General features: G+C 31.4%; 1 long non-coding RNA gene across 3 annotated transcripts; it reads left to right on the forward strand.

Annotated features, from left to right (window-relative positions):
- The first annotated feature begins 9 nt into the window (after positions 1 to 9).
- Positions 10 to 5,716, forward strand: LOC141453467 (uncharacterized). Of its 3 annotated transcripts, XR_012458003.1 has the most exons (6): positions 10 to 477; positions 1,207 to 1,432; positions 2,307 to 2,449; positions 2,603 to 2,673; positions 4,089 to 4,211; positions 4,689 to 5,716. It is a non-coding gene; the product is annotated as an uncharacterized lncRNA (long non-coding RNA). The 3 variants fall into 3 exon arrangements; XR_012458004.1 differs by lacking the exon at positions 1,207 to 1,432 and having other exon boundaries at positions 4,649 to 5,716; XR_012458002.1 differs by lacking the exon at positions 1,207 to 1,432.
- The last annotated feature ends 10,349 nt before the right edge of the window (positions 5,717 to 16,065 follow it).

A 16,065-nucleotide genomic window follows, 5' to 3' on the forward strand; every position in this document is an offset into this window, starting at 1 on the left:
GAGGGCAACATCGATGCATCGGTAACATTGATTTTTTAACCTTTTATCTGGCTTCAAATTCAAGAGGTCCATTACGCCACCCCCATTTGTCGCACATTTTTCTGTATCTGTGAATTTGAATTTCGTTCATGCAGAACAACTCATCATGTGGACTATTCTCATTTAAGATATTTAAAGTTTGGACAAGATTCCCACAAAGACGGCGAAAGGGGCTAGCGACCCACTTGTGTTAGTACTTGTACCAGAGGCACCTAGTTAATTTTATTATCTTTTGTTAGGTTCAGCCTGGTTCAAACAATTTTTAAGTAGAAAGCTACAAGATAATGGATCAAACTATTTGAATGCCCATTTCCGAGTGAGTTCTTGAAATAAGTACTTGGATCTCATGACTACAGCAGTTTATGCGGTTACGTATGATAAAAAGTTACTTCACATTCCCTATCAATAATTCTGACTATGGCCGAAAACGAAGTTCAGGTAATTTTAATTTTTATCATTAAATGTCAAAAGTATTGTAATTTGGAAGTGGCAAAACTATTTTTATTCTTGAGATAAAGGCAGAGCCTTATTCTCATATTTTATTCATAAATTTTAGCTCTGAAAAGTACATTAACAAATCTTATGTTCCTATAAAAAAGCAGAACGCTAAATCGTTGCAAAGACTAATAGACATTAATCAGATATTTTTTAAAGCACTAATTAGCATATTTATTCATACAGTTGAGATTAGTAAAAAATATATGACGAAGGAATTGGAACCCGTGCTTCGATTTTGAATGTCTACACTGCCATTCACTCTAACTGTACAAAATTTAGATAATGCCTTTTAGGTATCCTTGCGTGTATCGAGTATAAGAAAAGATGGAAGAGGCTAATATAATTATTGATTTTTATAGATTAAAACATTAAGTAAAGTCCAAGACAATATCTCTTGCAATTTAACCCATCACTCACTTCGTCAATTTGGTTTTTACTTTTGAGTTTTGATTGTTTTATTTAGTATATGAAATATATTTTTGCCACTTCCAGGAATGATAATTTCCAGAATAGTCTTGGTGTGGATTAATTTGAAATAGACGTAGATAACATGCGTGGCATTCATTTAAAAGCATTTCTTATAAAACTGATTTTTTTACATATACACTTACATTTAGTCAAAACAAAAGAATCTGAAAAGTTTTTTTATTTTTTTAATCATTTATTCAGTTACAATCAACGCATTTTATTGCGTTATAAGCAACATGGGTAACAACAAACTACATATCACATATCAGAGTGGAGAAGTTACCCAGCGTTAACGCTCCAATAAAATTTTACATCCTACTGACTGTCTTCATCAGAGAGAAGATCGCGAGGCCAGTCTTTTAGGATGCCTAGAAGTGTTGTCTGGAAATGTTCTTGAAGATAGATGTTTTACAAGTGGACTGTGATTGTAAGTTAAGATGGAATTTTCTGTATCGTGTTTTTGCAACTTGTGCTGAAAGGAATGTTTAAGTCTGTGTGAATGGTTTGATTGGTGACGTAGAAAGGAGCTTTTACTGTAGATTGAAGAATTTTAGGCTGCAAGGATTGGATCCTTTGGAGGTTCCATTGTTTAGTTGAACTCCACAGTTCGATGCCATAAGCCCAGACTGGCTTTAATATACTTACTTATAAATAAGTCTTTTGTTCAGAGTGAGTTTTGATCTGTTGTCGAGTAGTCTTTTCAGTTGTCGGAAGCGTCTGTTGAGTTCTGTTGTCTTAAGTCGGAATCCATGTACATAAGTCTTTAGTCAAGGTAAAACCCAAGGTAGAGGACTTCGTTAACTGCTGCTAAAGGAATTAAATCTGAAAAGTTTGAAATTAACTTATTAACAAATTAAAGAAAAAGGTTAATGATTCCATTTTATATAATTTCTTTGTAGATATGTATCTTAAATACAATTTATGATGATTATTTATTCTCCTCGACAGTAAATAAATGTGACTTCTAATTACACCCATTTGTTCTATTTATAACGGCTAATGCTTAAATATTAAAAATAATTTGATACGAAATATTTTGAAAGCAATTTTACTTTTAATTAAACAATCAATCTCTTTCTAATTTGGTTTATAAAATTTGACATTCAGCCTAACTGGGATGTACTAAACAAATATTTTGAACTTAATGTTTTAATCAGTTTTCAAATCACCTTTTTTTGTGTATCTATTTTTATTATGTTTTAATTTTATTTCTTATGTTTTACATCTAGGTTAAAGTTTTTTGACATATTCCATTTATTAGAATTGCCCGTGTTATTCATCAGCATTTTTTCTTCAAATAGGCCAAATTTGGAAAAATGAACAACCTGCTAGTTGATTCTCCCCTATGGCACAAATGTTTTCACGGTTTATGCAAGGAAGTAGTCTGATGCAGTGGATATTTAAGTGTTGCTATCACCAATTCTTTCCACAGATCTTAAATAAAGTAAGTTTATTTGATTAGTATATTTAAAAAAACCTGTTTCTTCTTAAGTGCTACATATTTATTATAAATTCTAGGATAGAAAGAACTCTAAACTTATATTTTATATTAAATACCTAATAATAACATCTGTAATATTTGTCAATTTATTGTCAGATATGGTTGGGCAGAAAGAATCTTGCTGAACTAAAGTTGAATTAAACTCATTTTCCTGGAAAATTATCCAAGTAAGTGTTTTAAGATTTGCCAGTAATTAGAATGTACGAAGAACATGATAATAAGAAAGCTAAATAATATCAACGAAAGTATTAATTTGTAGGAGAGTATTTCGAGGAAAATTAACTTATGTCTCAAGTGAATTTTAATTGGTTAACTACCATCGAACCAACTTGCGAAGGGCTTTTTCAATACATCTCTGATACGGCTCCTCAATTTTGCGTATCATTAGCAAGTGAGCGTTGCATCTGCCTCCTCAAAGGGACGTTTCACCCCCAATTATTCTCCAAAATGTCCATAGTTAATATTTACCTGGGGTAACGTTACAAATAAAGGTTGTAGATCTATTTGCTGACATCGATTCGAAATATGAAATTTGATCGTTATAGTGGTTTTCTTTTTTATTTATGCTTCAGCATACCCAGAACTATTTGTAAAAATCATTTTTTTCTGAATCAGAGCCGCAAAACTGATATTTCCCATGAAAGCTCAAAATCTTAAATTTTCTCGTTCACAATACCTCCTCGAATAAGAGAAAGTGAATACGATTATATAATCACTCTCTAAATTTGAAATTAACAATTTTTTTTTTGGAATTTGATAAATTTATTTAAAACTAAGGAAAGAAAAAACAAAATATTTTACTGGTTAGCAGTTATAATCTAGCAGTTGTGAATCTGAATAAGTCAACATTTTCTCTATAAAGGGGAAGTATTGCGATTTGTGAATTTAGGAGTTAATTTCGAAACTGTACATGAGAAAAAATTCAAAAGTCAGAGGAATGGAAAGAAGTTTGTAATCCTTAAATTAATGATGTTTGTCCGGTATAAAAATTTTAAAGTCCTCCTCACATTAGAAAGAAATGAGGTCCTATCTACCTACAATTAACTACAGGACTGACATAAATGACTTAAATGAAATATAATATAATATTATAAATCACATAATCAAAACTCAATCAAGGAGGCAGCTACATTACAGTCATCTGATATAACCAAAACGGAGTATAAACTCCACACTTCTCTTACCCAACACATGCGTGTTACAATGGCGTATTATATATCTACTGATGAGGAAAAAGAGATGTTCAGAATATAGTGGAAATGAGTTTTAAGAACTATACCCAACAAACCAGATTTCAGAGCATAAAAGAAATCGCACGAGAACAAAAAATATAAAAAATAGAAATCTCTTTTCAGACCCAGGGGACCTCTAGAAATGTACGAATTACTTCCTCTTTACATGTCACGAGTATCATTTAAACCATGGATCTTCTCTTCGAGAGCGCATCACTGGGCTTTCTTAACATTATCTATAATATTGGCATTCTATTCCAAAAGTATTTCTATAATTATCTAGATTTTTTTTATTATGATTGATGGAAATATAATTTTATAAAAATAGTATGAAATGTGTTATTGTTTAGCCAGAGCAATGGTTTGATGTCACCGGGTGGCTTCCAATAACCACCCACTCAGTGGGATCTGAAGACATCACTACTTGACACTACTTTCGTTGCCTGCGCAATTAACCTGCCTCACTACAACATGTTAGTTCCTAATATTAAATTACTAACTAGATAATTGTGTCTCACTTATTCAGTAATTATGCCTGCTAGTAGTTGATTTAATCCTAAAAATGGTTTCTTTTGAGTGAATGGCTTCGTTCACCACCATTCCACACAATCTTGGAAAAGAACCTATTCATTTAAATTGATCTCATTTTGGTTTCTGAGGGCTTTATAAATTAGAGGTGTGCCATTCAGATGAATGCATAATGATAATGGTATATTTTGTTTTATTTCTTTTCCGCCTTAGCATTCAATTATTATTATTATTATTTTTCTTGAAATCATGTTATTTCACCAACGATTCATGCAAACTTGCGCCTTTATCAATCTTAATTATGCAATGAAATACATTATTTTTAGTTATTTCACTATAGATTATATCAATACCTTTTTTTCATCACAATTTGATAACGAAGTGGCCGCTAGATGCTTGAAATTTACAATACTGTTGTACAGAAGACTGGAGGTCTACAGTGAACTTGAAGATACAGTAGATCTTGGTTGCAGAGCAACATTGGATTCACAGATAGCAGATTATTTACTTTATGGATGTAGGATCGTCTATGAAAAGGAATAACCATAAGTTTTATTACTTTTATTATTAGTTATTTCTAATTTAAGGAAGAATATTCCATTCCAATTGTAAAAAGAAAATCTCTAAATTGTCAAACTTTTAAGGGATGTTTGTAGGTTGTAATAAGTGTAAATTTTATTTTATATTTCAGTCGTTTAATTTGAAGAAAAGGTATGGCCGAATTTAATATAAGTCAAATATCCAAATAGAAAAAGATACGCTACATTAACTACCAAATATTCGAAAAAAAAGTCTTAAATTATAAATAAATAATTTAAAAATAAAATTGCAATTAAGCACAGAATTGCTAGTGACTGCTATCTAGCGGCAATAGCTAAAACTATTATTGAAACGTTAATTCTTAGTAGTTCTGACAATCGTTGCTAGACAGCATGAGAATGTACTTTTGGCATTTTCGCTTGTCTTCTAGACATTAGAATAAGGTAATATTTGTTACGAAAATGTTGAGTTCTTCTGCCAGAATTAACTACATAATGTATGCATTTATTTAAGATTTGAAAAGGCAAATAATAACAGAAATAAATAATCTGGTGATAAATGTTCGTGAAAATTGTTCTGATAAGCATTTTTTTATTTTATTTTTTTAATTTTTAATCCCAGATAGTGAAATTGGTTCCTTTTTGTTCAGCAAATTGTAAAACAATGACCACTAATAGTGTTTAACGCTTGTTAATCCTTAAATCCCCCTTCAGTTATTTATAAAGTATTTAACATGACTTTGTAATTGATTATTGTTATTTTGTTACATTTCGTTACAGTTTTAAGATTTGTTTATTCTAAAAAAGTAATAGCCTTCCCTGTTTATACAACTTATGTTGTATGTAATATTTAACATATCCAAATCATAAAAAACTGTGTTTTTCTGAAAGTATCAAACGAAAAATAAAAAGCTCATTTTTCTAAAAATTTCAACTATAAAACTTTTTTTTTCTTGTTCATCTTCTTTCTCATTGAAAATTACAACATTTTCGTTTACTTCGTAAGTCTATGAACGCAGTAAAAGCCATTCGTCTTTTAAATCTCATTTCTATAGAGACATGCAGAAGCTCTTATTTCTTTGAAATCTTTTAAACTATTAAGAAGCGTCTACTTTTCAATTATTAAATATCACAACCCTTATACAACTGTCATATAGGACAGATTAAATTAATAACAGTAGGTTTAACACTCTTCCTATCTTATTACACAAATGTGATGTTACTACGGAAAATACAATTATGAATGTGTTGAATATAAAGATTTAGAACATAGACCCATTTCAAATAAATGCAATCCACCATACTACGTTATCAAATTTATATAATATTTCATCATACAGGTACATCTGATTAGTCGCTCTTGCATGAAATAAAATGAAAATAAATTTATTATTCTGGGACTATTGGTCCCCTTAGAATAAAAAAACATGTACAATTGGAGGGCCTGTTGGTTTGGTTTGTATTTTAGATATTTCTAAACAAAAAATAGGCAAGTATTTACAAAAATAAAACTAATGTGAAGGAAATAAATGCATTCAATTATTATTTAGGAGGGAGCTGATTAGAAAGGAGGTACTTGAAGAGAAGGAATTTACAGATAGAAAGGGTTGGAGCACGGAGGACAGATGATGGTAAGGAGTTCCAGGGACAGGTAGAAGGTATTAGGAATGATTTGTCAAAGGATGAAGTACGTTGTGAGGGATTATTGAGATCAGAGGAACGAGATCTAGTATTATGAGAATGGATGGAGGATTTGAACTTTATGAGAGTTGAAAATTATAAGATGGTCTTTGAGATTGGATAACTTGGAAGAGGAATGAAGCCAAAAAATACTGGCAGCGGTAGACAGGAAAATGTATAAAAGAAGGTGACGGGAACTATTAAACTGTTTTAGGATCTGGCGAAATATTTGGGAAACATGCTGTAAGAGAGGGCAATTTTTTTTAATTTCATCCGATTCAGCTCGTTTATTTAATTCCGTGGTTTCAGTTTTTCATTTATATACAGCAAAGCTTTCTTCCAGATGACCAATGACGCCCAGCTAATTTATTCTACATAAATAAAAAGGTAAATTTTCGTTTTTTTCAAAATCTCAAATCTCCAAAAGTTCTTCACCGATTGCTTTGAAATTTTGATACAAATTTTGATGTTGGGTCGATCTATTTTGAAATGTAAGAAGTAAAACAACTAGAAAAGTAAGAATTGTTCCCTATTATCGATAGAATTCTGCTGTTTGAGTATTCCATAGTTAATATTAAAGCCAACGCTAGGTTGTAGATGTTGGGTCAATCTATTTTGAAATGTAAGTAGTAAAAACGATTGGAAAAGTAAACATTCTTCCCTATATTCGATAGAATTCTGCTGTTTGAGTATTTCGTAGTAAATATTAAGGCCAATACTAGGTTTTAGATGTTGGGTGGATCTATTTTGAAATGTAAGAAGTAAAAACGACTGGAAAAGTAAGAATTCTTCCCTATATTCGATAGAATTCTGCTGTTTGAGTATTTCGTGGTAAATATTAAGGCCAATACTAGGTTTTAGATGTTGGGTGGATCTATTTTGAAATGTAAGAAGTAATAACAACTGGAAAAGTAAGAATTGTTCCCTATATTCGATAGAATTCTGCTGTTTGAGTATTTCATAGTTAATATTAAGGCCAATACTAGGTTTTAGTTGTTAGGTTGATCTATTTTGAAATGTAAGAAGTAAAAACAACTAGAAAAGTAAGAATTGTTCCCAATATTCGATAGAATTCTGCTGTTTGAGTATTCCATAGTTAATTTTAAGGCCAACGCTAGGTTGTAGAAGTTGGGTCAATCTATTTTGAAATGTAAGAAGTAAAAACAACTGGAAAAGTAAGAATTGTTCCCTATATTCGATAGAATTCTGCTGTTTGAGTATTTCATAGTAAATATTAAGGCCAATACTAGGTTTTAGATGTTGGGTCGATCTATTTTGAAATGTAAGAAGTAAAAACCACTAGAAAAGTAAGAATTGTTCCCAATATTCGATAGAATTCTGCTGTTTGAGTATTCCATAGTTGAAATAAAGGCCAACGCTAGGTTGTAGATGTTGGGTCAATCTATTTTGAAATGTAAAAAGTAAAAACGACTGGAAAAGTAAGAATTCTTCCCTATATTCGATAGAATTCTGCTGTTTGAGTATTTCATAGTTAATATTATGGCCAATACTAGGTTGTAGATGTTGGGTCGATCTATTTTGAAATGTAAGAAGTAAAAACAACTAGAAAAGTAAGAATTGTTCCCAATATTCGATTGAATTCTGCTGTTTGAGTATTCCATAGTTGAAATAAAGGCCAACGCTAGGTTGTAGATGTTGCGTCAATCTATTTTGAAATGTAAGAAGTAAAAACGACTGGAAAAGTAAGAATTCTTCCCTATATTAGATATAATTCTGCTGTTTGAGTATTTCATAGTTAATATTAAGGCCAATACTAGGTTGTAGATGTTGGGTCGATCTATTTTGAAATCTAAGAAATAATAACGACTGGAAAAGTAAGAATACTTCCCTATATTCGATAGAATTCTGCTGTTTGAGTATTTCATAGTAAATATTAAGGCCAATACTAGGTTTTGGATGTTGGGTCGATCTATTTTGAAATGTATAAAGTAAAAAGAACTGGAAAAGTCAGAATTGTTCCCTATATTCGATAGAATTCTGCGGTTTGTGTAATGAACAGTTAATATTAAGGCCAATACTAGGTTTTAGATGTTGGGTCGATCTATTTTGAAATGTATGAAGTAAAAACAACTAGAAAAGTAAGAATTGTTCCCTATATTCGATAGAATTCTGCTGTTTGAGTATTCCATAGTTAATATTAAGGCCAATGCTAGGTTGTAGAAGTTGGGTCAATCTATTTTGAAATGTAAGAATTAAAAACGAGTGGAAAAGTAAAAATTCTTCCCTATATTCCATAGAATTCTGCTGTTCGAGTATTCAGCAGTTAATATTAAAGCAACTGCTAGGTTGTAGATGTTCGGTCGATCTATTTTGAAATGTAAGAAGTAATAACGACTGGAAAAGTAAGAATTGTTCCCAATATTCGATAGAATTCTGCAGTTTGAGTAATGAACAGTTAATATTAAGGCCAATGCTAGGTCGTAGATGTAGGGTCGATCTATTTTGAAATGTAAGAAGTAAAAACAACTGGAAAAGTAAGAATTGTTCCCTATATTCGATAGAATTCTGCTTTTTGAATATTTCATAGTTAACATTAAGGCCAATACTAGGTTGTAGATGTTGGGTCGATCTATTTTGAAATGTAAGAAGTAATAACGACTGGAAAAGTAAGAATTCTTCCCTATATTCGATAGAATTCTGCTGGTTGAGTATTTCATAGTTAATATTAAGGCCAATTCGAGGTTGTAGATGTTGGGTCGATCTATTTTGAAATGTAAGAAGTAATAACGACTGGAAAAGTAAGAATTCTTCCCTTTATTCGATAGAATTCTGCTGTTTGAGTATTTCATATTAAATATTAAGGCCAATGCTAGGTTGTAGACGTTGGGTCGATCTATTTTGAAATGTAAGAAGTAATAACAACTAGAAAAGTAAGAATTGTTCCCAATATTCGATAGAATTCTGCTGTTTGTGTATTTCATAGTTAATATTAAGGCCAATACTAGGTTGTAGATGTTCGGTCGATCTATTTTGAAATGTAAGAAGTAATAACGACTGGAAAAGTAAGAATTGTTCCCAATATTCGATAGAATTCTGCGGTTTGAGTAATGAACAGTTAATATTAAGGCCAATGCTAGGTCGTAGATGTAGGGTCGATCTATTTTGAAATGTAAGAAGTAATAACAACTGGAAAAGTAAGAATTGTTCCCTATATTCGATAGAATTCTGCTTTTTGAGTATTCAACAGTTATTATTAAGGCCAATGCTAGGTTGTAGATGTTGGGTCGATCTATTTTGAAATGTAAGAAGTAAAAACCACTAGAAAAGTAAGAATTGTTCCCAATATTCGATAGAATTCTGCTGTTTGAGTATTTCATAGTTAACATTAAGGCCAATACTAGGTTGTAGATGTAGGGTCGATCTATTTTGAAATGTAAGAAGTAATAACAACTGGAAAAGTAAGAATTGTTCCTTATTCGATAGAATTCTGCTTTTTGAGTATTCAACAGTTATTATTAAGGCCAATGCTAGGTTGTAGATGTTGGGTCGATCTATTTTGAAATGTAAGAAGTAAAAACCACTAGAAAAGTAAGAATTGTTCCCAATATTCGATAGAATTCTGCTGTTTGAGTATTTCATAGTTAACATTAAGGCCAATACTAGGTTGTAGATGTTGGGTCGATCTATTTTGAAATGTAAGAAGTAATAACGACTGGAAAAGTAAGAATTCTTCCCTATATTCGATAGAATTCTGCTGGTTGAGTATTTCATAGTTAATATTAAGGCCAATACGAGGATGTAGATGTTGGGTCGATCTATTTTGAAATGTAAGAAGTAATAACGACTGGAAAAGTAAGAATTCTTCCCTTTATTCGATAGAATTCTGCTGTTTGAGTATTTCATATTAAATATTAAGGCCAATGCTAGGTTGTAGACGTTGGATCGATCTATTTTGAAATGTAAGAAGTAATAACAACTAGAAAAGTAAGAATTGTTCCCAATATTCGATAGAATTCTGCTGTTTGTGTATTTCATAGTTAATATTAAGGCCAATACTAGGTTGTAGATGTTGGGTCGATCTATTTTGAAATGTAAGAAGTAACAACGATTGGAAAAGTTAGAATTCTTCCCTATATTCGATAGAATTCTGCTGTTTGAGTATTTCATAGTAAATATTAAGGCCAATGCTAGGTTGTAGATGTTGGGTCGATCTATTTTGAAATGTAAGAAGTAATAACAACTAGAAAAGTAAAATTGTTCCCAATATTCGATAGAATTCTGCTGTTTGAGTATTTCATAGTTAATATTAAGGCCAATACTAGGTTGTAGATGTTGGGTCGATCTATTTTGAAATGTAAGAAGTAATAACAACTAGAAAAGTAAGAATTGTTCCTAATATTCGATAGAATTCTGCTGTTTGAGTATTTCATAGTTAATATTAAGGCCAATACTAGGTTGTAGATGTTGGGTCGATCTATTTTGAAATGTAAGAAGTAATAACAACTAGAAAAGTAAGAATTGTTCCCAATATTCGATAGAATTCTGCTGTTTGAGTATTTCATAGTTAATATTAAGGCCAATACTAGGTTGTAGATGTTGGGTCGATCTATTTTGAAATGTAAGAAGTAAAAACAACTAGAAAAGTAAGAATTGTTCCCAATATTCGATAGAATTCTGCGGTTTGAGTATTCCATAGTTGAAATAAAGGCCAACGCTAGGTTGTAGATGTTCGGTCGATCTATTTAGAAATGTATGAAGTAAAAACGACTGGAAAAGTAAGAATTGTTCCCAATATTCGATAGAATTCTGCGGTTTGTGTAATGAACAATTAATATTAAAGCAACTGCTAGGTTGTAGATGTTCGGTCGATCTATTTTAAAAATGTAAGAAGTAAAAACGTCTGGAAAAGTAAGAATTGTTCCCAATATTCGATAGAATTCTGCTTTTTGAGTATTCAACAGTTATTATTAAGGCCAATGCTAGGTTGTAGATGTTGGGTCGATCTATTTTGAAATGTAAGAAGTAAACAACAACTAGAAAAGTAAGAATTGTTCCCAATATTCGATAGAATTCTGCTGTTCGAGTATTTCATAGTTAACATTAAGGCCAATACTAGGTTGTAGATGTTGGGTCGATCTATTTTGAAATGTAAGAAGTAATAACGACTGGAAAAGTAAGAATTCTTCCCTATATTCGATAGAATTCTGCTGGTTGAGTATTTCATAGTTAATATTAAGGCCAATACGAGGTTGTAGATGTTGGGTCGATCTATTTTGAAATGTAAGAAGTAATAACGACTGGAAAAGTAAGAATTCTTCCCTTTATTCGATAGAATTCTGCTGTTTGAGTATTTCATATTAAATATTAAGGCCAATGCTAGGTTGTAGACGTTGGGTCGATCTATTTTGAAATGTAAGAAGTAATAACAACTAGAAAAGTAAGAATTGTTCCCAATATTCGATAGAATTCTGCTGTTTGTGTATTTCATAGTTAATATTAAGGCCAATACTAGGTTGTAGATGTTGGGTCGATCTATTTTGAAATGTAAGAAGTAATAACGACTGGAAAGTTAGAATTCTTCCCTATATTCCGTAGAATTCTGCTGTTTGAGTATTTCATAGTAAATATTAAGGCCAATGCTAGGTTGTAGATGTTGGGTCGATCTATTTTGAAATGTAAGAAGTAATAACAACTAGAAAAGTAAGAATTGTTCCCAATATTCGATAGAATTCTGCTGTTTGAGTATTTCATAGTTAATATTAAGGCCAATATTAGGTTGTAGATGTTGGGTCGATCTATTTTTAAATGTAAGAAGTAATAACAACTAGAAAAGTAAGAATTGTTCCCAATATTCGATAGAATTCTGCTGTTTGAGTATTTCATAGTTAATATTAAGGCCAATACTAGGTTGTAGATGTTTGGTCGATCTATTTTGAAATGTAAGAAGTAAAAACAACTAGAAAAGTAAGAATTGTTCCCAATATTCGATAGAATTCTGCTGTTTGAGTATTCCATAGTTGAAATAAAGGCCAACGCTAGGTTGTAGATGTTGGGTCAATCTATTTTGAAATGTAAGAAGTAAAAACGACTGGAAAAGTAAGAATTCTTCCCTATATTAGATATAATTCTGCTGTTTGAGTATTTCATAGTTAATATTATGGCCAATACTAGGTTGTAGATGTTGGGTCGATCTATTTTGAAATGTAAGAAGTAATAACGACTGGAAAAGTAAGAATTCTTCCCTATATTCGATAGAATTCTGCTGTCTGAGTATTTCATAGTAAATATTAAGGCCAATGCTAGGTTGTAGATGTTGGGTCGATCTATTTTGAAATGTAAGAAGTAAAAACGACTGGAAAAGTAAGAATTCTTCCCTATATTCGATAGAAATCTGCTTTTTGAGTATTTCATAGTTAATATTAAGGCCAATACTAGGTTTTAGATGTTGGGTCGATCTATTTTGAAACGTTAGCGGCAAAAACGACTGGAAAAGTAAGAATTCTTCCCTATATTCGATAGAATTCTGCTAATTGAGTATTTCATAGTTAATATTAAGGCCAATACTAGGTTGTAGATGTTGGGTCGATCTATTTTGAAATGTAAGAAGTAAAAACAACTAGAAAAGTAAGAATTGTTCCCAATATTCGATAGAATTCTGCTGTTTGAGTATTCCATAGTTGAAATAAAGGCCAACGCTAGGTTGTAGATGTTCGGTCGATCTATTTGGAAATGTATGAAGTAAAAACGACTGGAAAAGTAAGAATTGTTCCCAATATTCGATAGAATTCTGCGGTTTGTGTAATGAACAATTAATATTAAAGCAACTGCTAGGTTGTAGATGTTCGGTCGATCTATTTTGAAATGTAAGAAGTAAAAACGTCTGGAAAAGTAAGAATTGTTCCCAATATTCGATAGAATTCTGCGGTTTGAGTAATGAACAGTTAATATTAAGGCCAATGCTAGGTCGTAGATGTAGGGTCGATCTATTTTGAAATGTAAGAAGTAAAAACAACTGGAAAAGTAAGAATTGTTCCCTATATTCGATAGAATTCTGCTTTTTGAGTATTCAACAGTTATTATTAAGGCCAATGCTAGGTTGTAGATGTTGGGTCGATCTATTTTGAAATGTAAGAAGTAAAAACAACTAGAAAAGTAAGAATTGTTCCCAACATTCGATAGAATTCTGCTGTTTGAGTATTCCATAGTTGAAATAAAGGCCAACGCTAGGTTGTAGATGTTGGGTCAATCTATTTTGAAATGTAAGAAGTAAAAACGACTGGAAAAGTAAGAATTCTTCCCTATATTAGATATAATTCTGCTGTTTGAGTATTTCATAGTTAATATTATGGCCAATACTAGGTTGTAGATGTTGGGTCGATCTATTTTGAAATGTAAGAAGTAATAACGACTGGAAAAGTAAGAATTCTTCCCTATATTCGATAGAATTCTGCTGTTTGAGTATTTCATAGTAAATATTAAGGCCAATGCTAGGTTGTAGATGTTGGGTCGATCTATTTTGAAATGTAAGAAGTAAAAACGACTGGAAAAGTAAGAATTCTTCCCTATATTCGATAGAATTCTGCTTTTTGAGTATTTCATAGTTAATATTAAGGCCAATACTAGGTTTTAGATGTTGGGTCGATCTATTTTGAAACGTTAGCGGCAAAAACGACTGGAAAAGTAAGAATTCTTCCCTATATTCGATAGAATTCTGCTAATTGAGTATTTCATAGTTAATATTAAGGCCAATACTAGGTTTTAGTTGTTGGGTCGATCTATTTTGAAATGTAAGAAGTAAAAACAACTAGAAAAGTAAGAATTGTTCCCAATATTCGATAGAATTCTGCTGTTTGAGTATTCCATAGTTAATATTAAGGCCAACGCTAGGTTGTAGAAATTGGGTCACTCTATTTTGAAATGTAAGAATTAAAAACGACTGGAAAAGTAAAAATTCTTCACTATATTCGATAGAATTCTGCTGTTTGAGTATTTCATAGTAAATATTAAGGCCAACACTAGGTTGTAGAAGTTGGGTCAATCTATTTTGAAATGTAAGAAGTAAAAACGACTGGAAAAGTAATAATTGTTCCCAATATTCGATAGAATTCTGCGGTTTGAGTAATGAACAGTTAATATTAAGGCCAATGCTAGGTCGTAGATGTAGGGTCGATCTATTTTGAAATGTAAGAAGTAAAAACAACTGGAAAAGTAAGAATTGTTCCCTATATTCGATAGAATTCTGCTTTTTGAGTATTCAACAGTTATTATTAAGGCCAATGCTAGGTTGTAGATGTTGGGTCGATCTATTTTGAAATGTAAGAAGTAAAAACGACTGGAAAAGGAAGAACTGTTTCCTATATTCGATAGAATTCTGCGGTTTGAGTATTCCATACTTGAAATAAAGGCCAACGCTAGGTTGTAGATGTTGGGTCGATCTATTTTGAAATGTAAGAAGTAAAAACGACTGGAAAAGTAAGAATTGTTCCCTATGTTCGGTAGAATTCTGCTGTTTGAGTATTTCATAGTTAATATTAAGGCCAATACTAAGTTTTAGTTGTTAGGTCGATCTATTTTTAAATGTAAGAAGTAAAAACGACTGGAAAAGTAAGAATTGTTCCCTATATTCGATAGAATTCTGCTGTTTGAGTATTTCATAGTTAATATTAAGGCCATCGCTAGGTTGTAGATGTTGGGTCGATCTATTTTGAAATTTAAGAAGTAAAAACAACTGGAAAAGTAAGAATTGTTCCCTATATTCGATAGAATTCTGCTGTTTGAGTATTCAACAGTTATTATTAAGGCCAATGCTAGATTGTAGATGTTGGGTCGATCTATTTTGAAATGTAAGAAGTAATAACGACTGGAAAAGGAAGAACTGTTTCCTATATTCGATAGAATTCTGCTGTTTGAGTATTCCATAGTTAAAATATAGGCCATCGCTAGGTTGTAGATGTTGGGTCGATCTATTTTGAAATGTAAGAAATAAAAACGACTGGAAAAGTAAGAATTCTTCCCTATATTCGATAGAATTCTGCTGTTTGAGTATTTCATAGTTAATATTAAGGCCATCGCTAGGTTGTAGATGTTGGGTCGATCTATTTTGAAATTTAAGAAGTAAAAACAACTGGAAAAGTAAGAATTGTTCCCTATATTCGATAGAATTCTGCTGTTTGAGTATTTCATAGTTAATATTAAGGCCAATACTAAGTTTTAGTTGTTAGGTCGATCTATTTTTAAATGTAAGAAGTAAAAACGACTGGAAAAGTAAGAATTGTTCCCTATATTCGATAGAATTCTGCGGTTTGAGTATTCCATACTTGAAATAAAGGCCAACGCTAGGTTGTAGATGTTGGGTCGATCTATTTTGAAATGTAAGAAGTAAAAACGACTGGAAAAGTAAGAATTGTTCCCTATGTTCGGTAGAATTCTGCTGTTTGAGTATTTCATAGTTAATATTAAGGCCAATACTAAGTTTTAGTTGTTAGGTCGATCTATTTTTAAATGTAAGAAGTAAAAACGACTGGAAAAGTAAGAATTGTTCCCTATATTCGATAGAATTCTGCTGTTTGAGTATTTCATAGTTAATATTAAGGCCATCGCTAGGTTGTAGATGTTGGGT

The sequence above is a fragment of the Rhodnius prolixus genome, unplaced genomic scaffold (assembly GCF_049639745.1).
Source record: "Rhodnius prolixus isolate KJV_2025 unplaced genomic scaffold, Rpr scaffold_3, whole genome shotgun sequence".
Lineage (NCBI taxonomy): Eukaryota > Metazoa > Arthropoda > Insecta > Hemiptera > Reduviidae > Rhodnius > Rhodnius prolixus.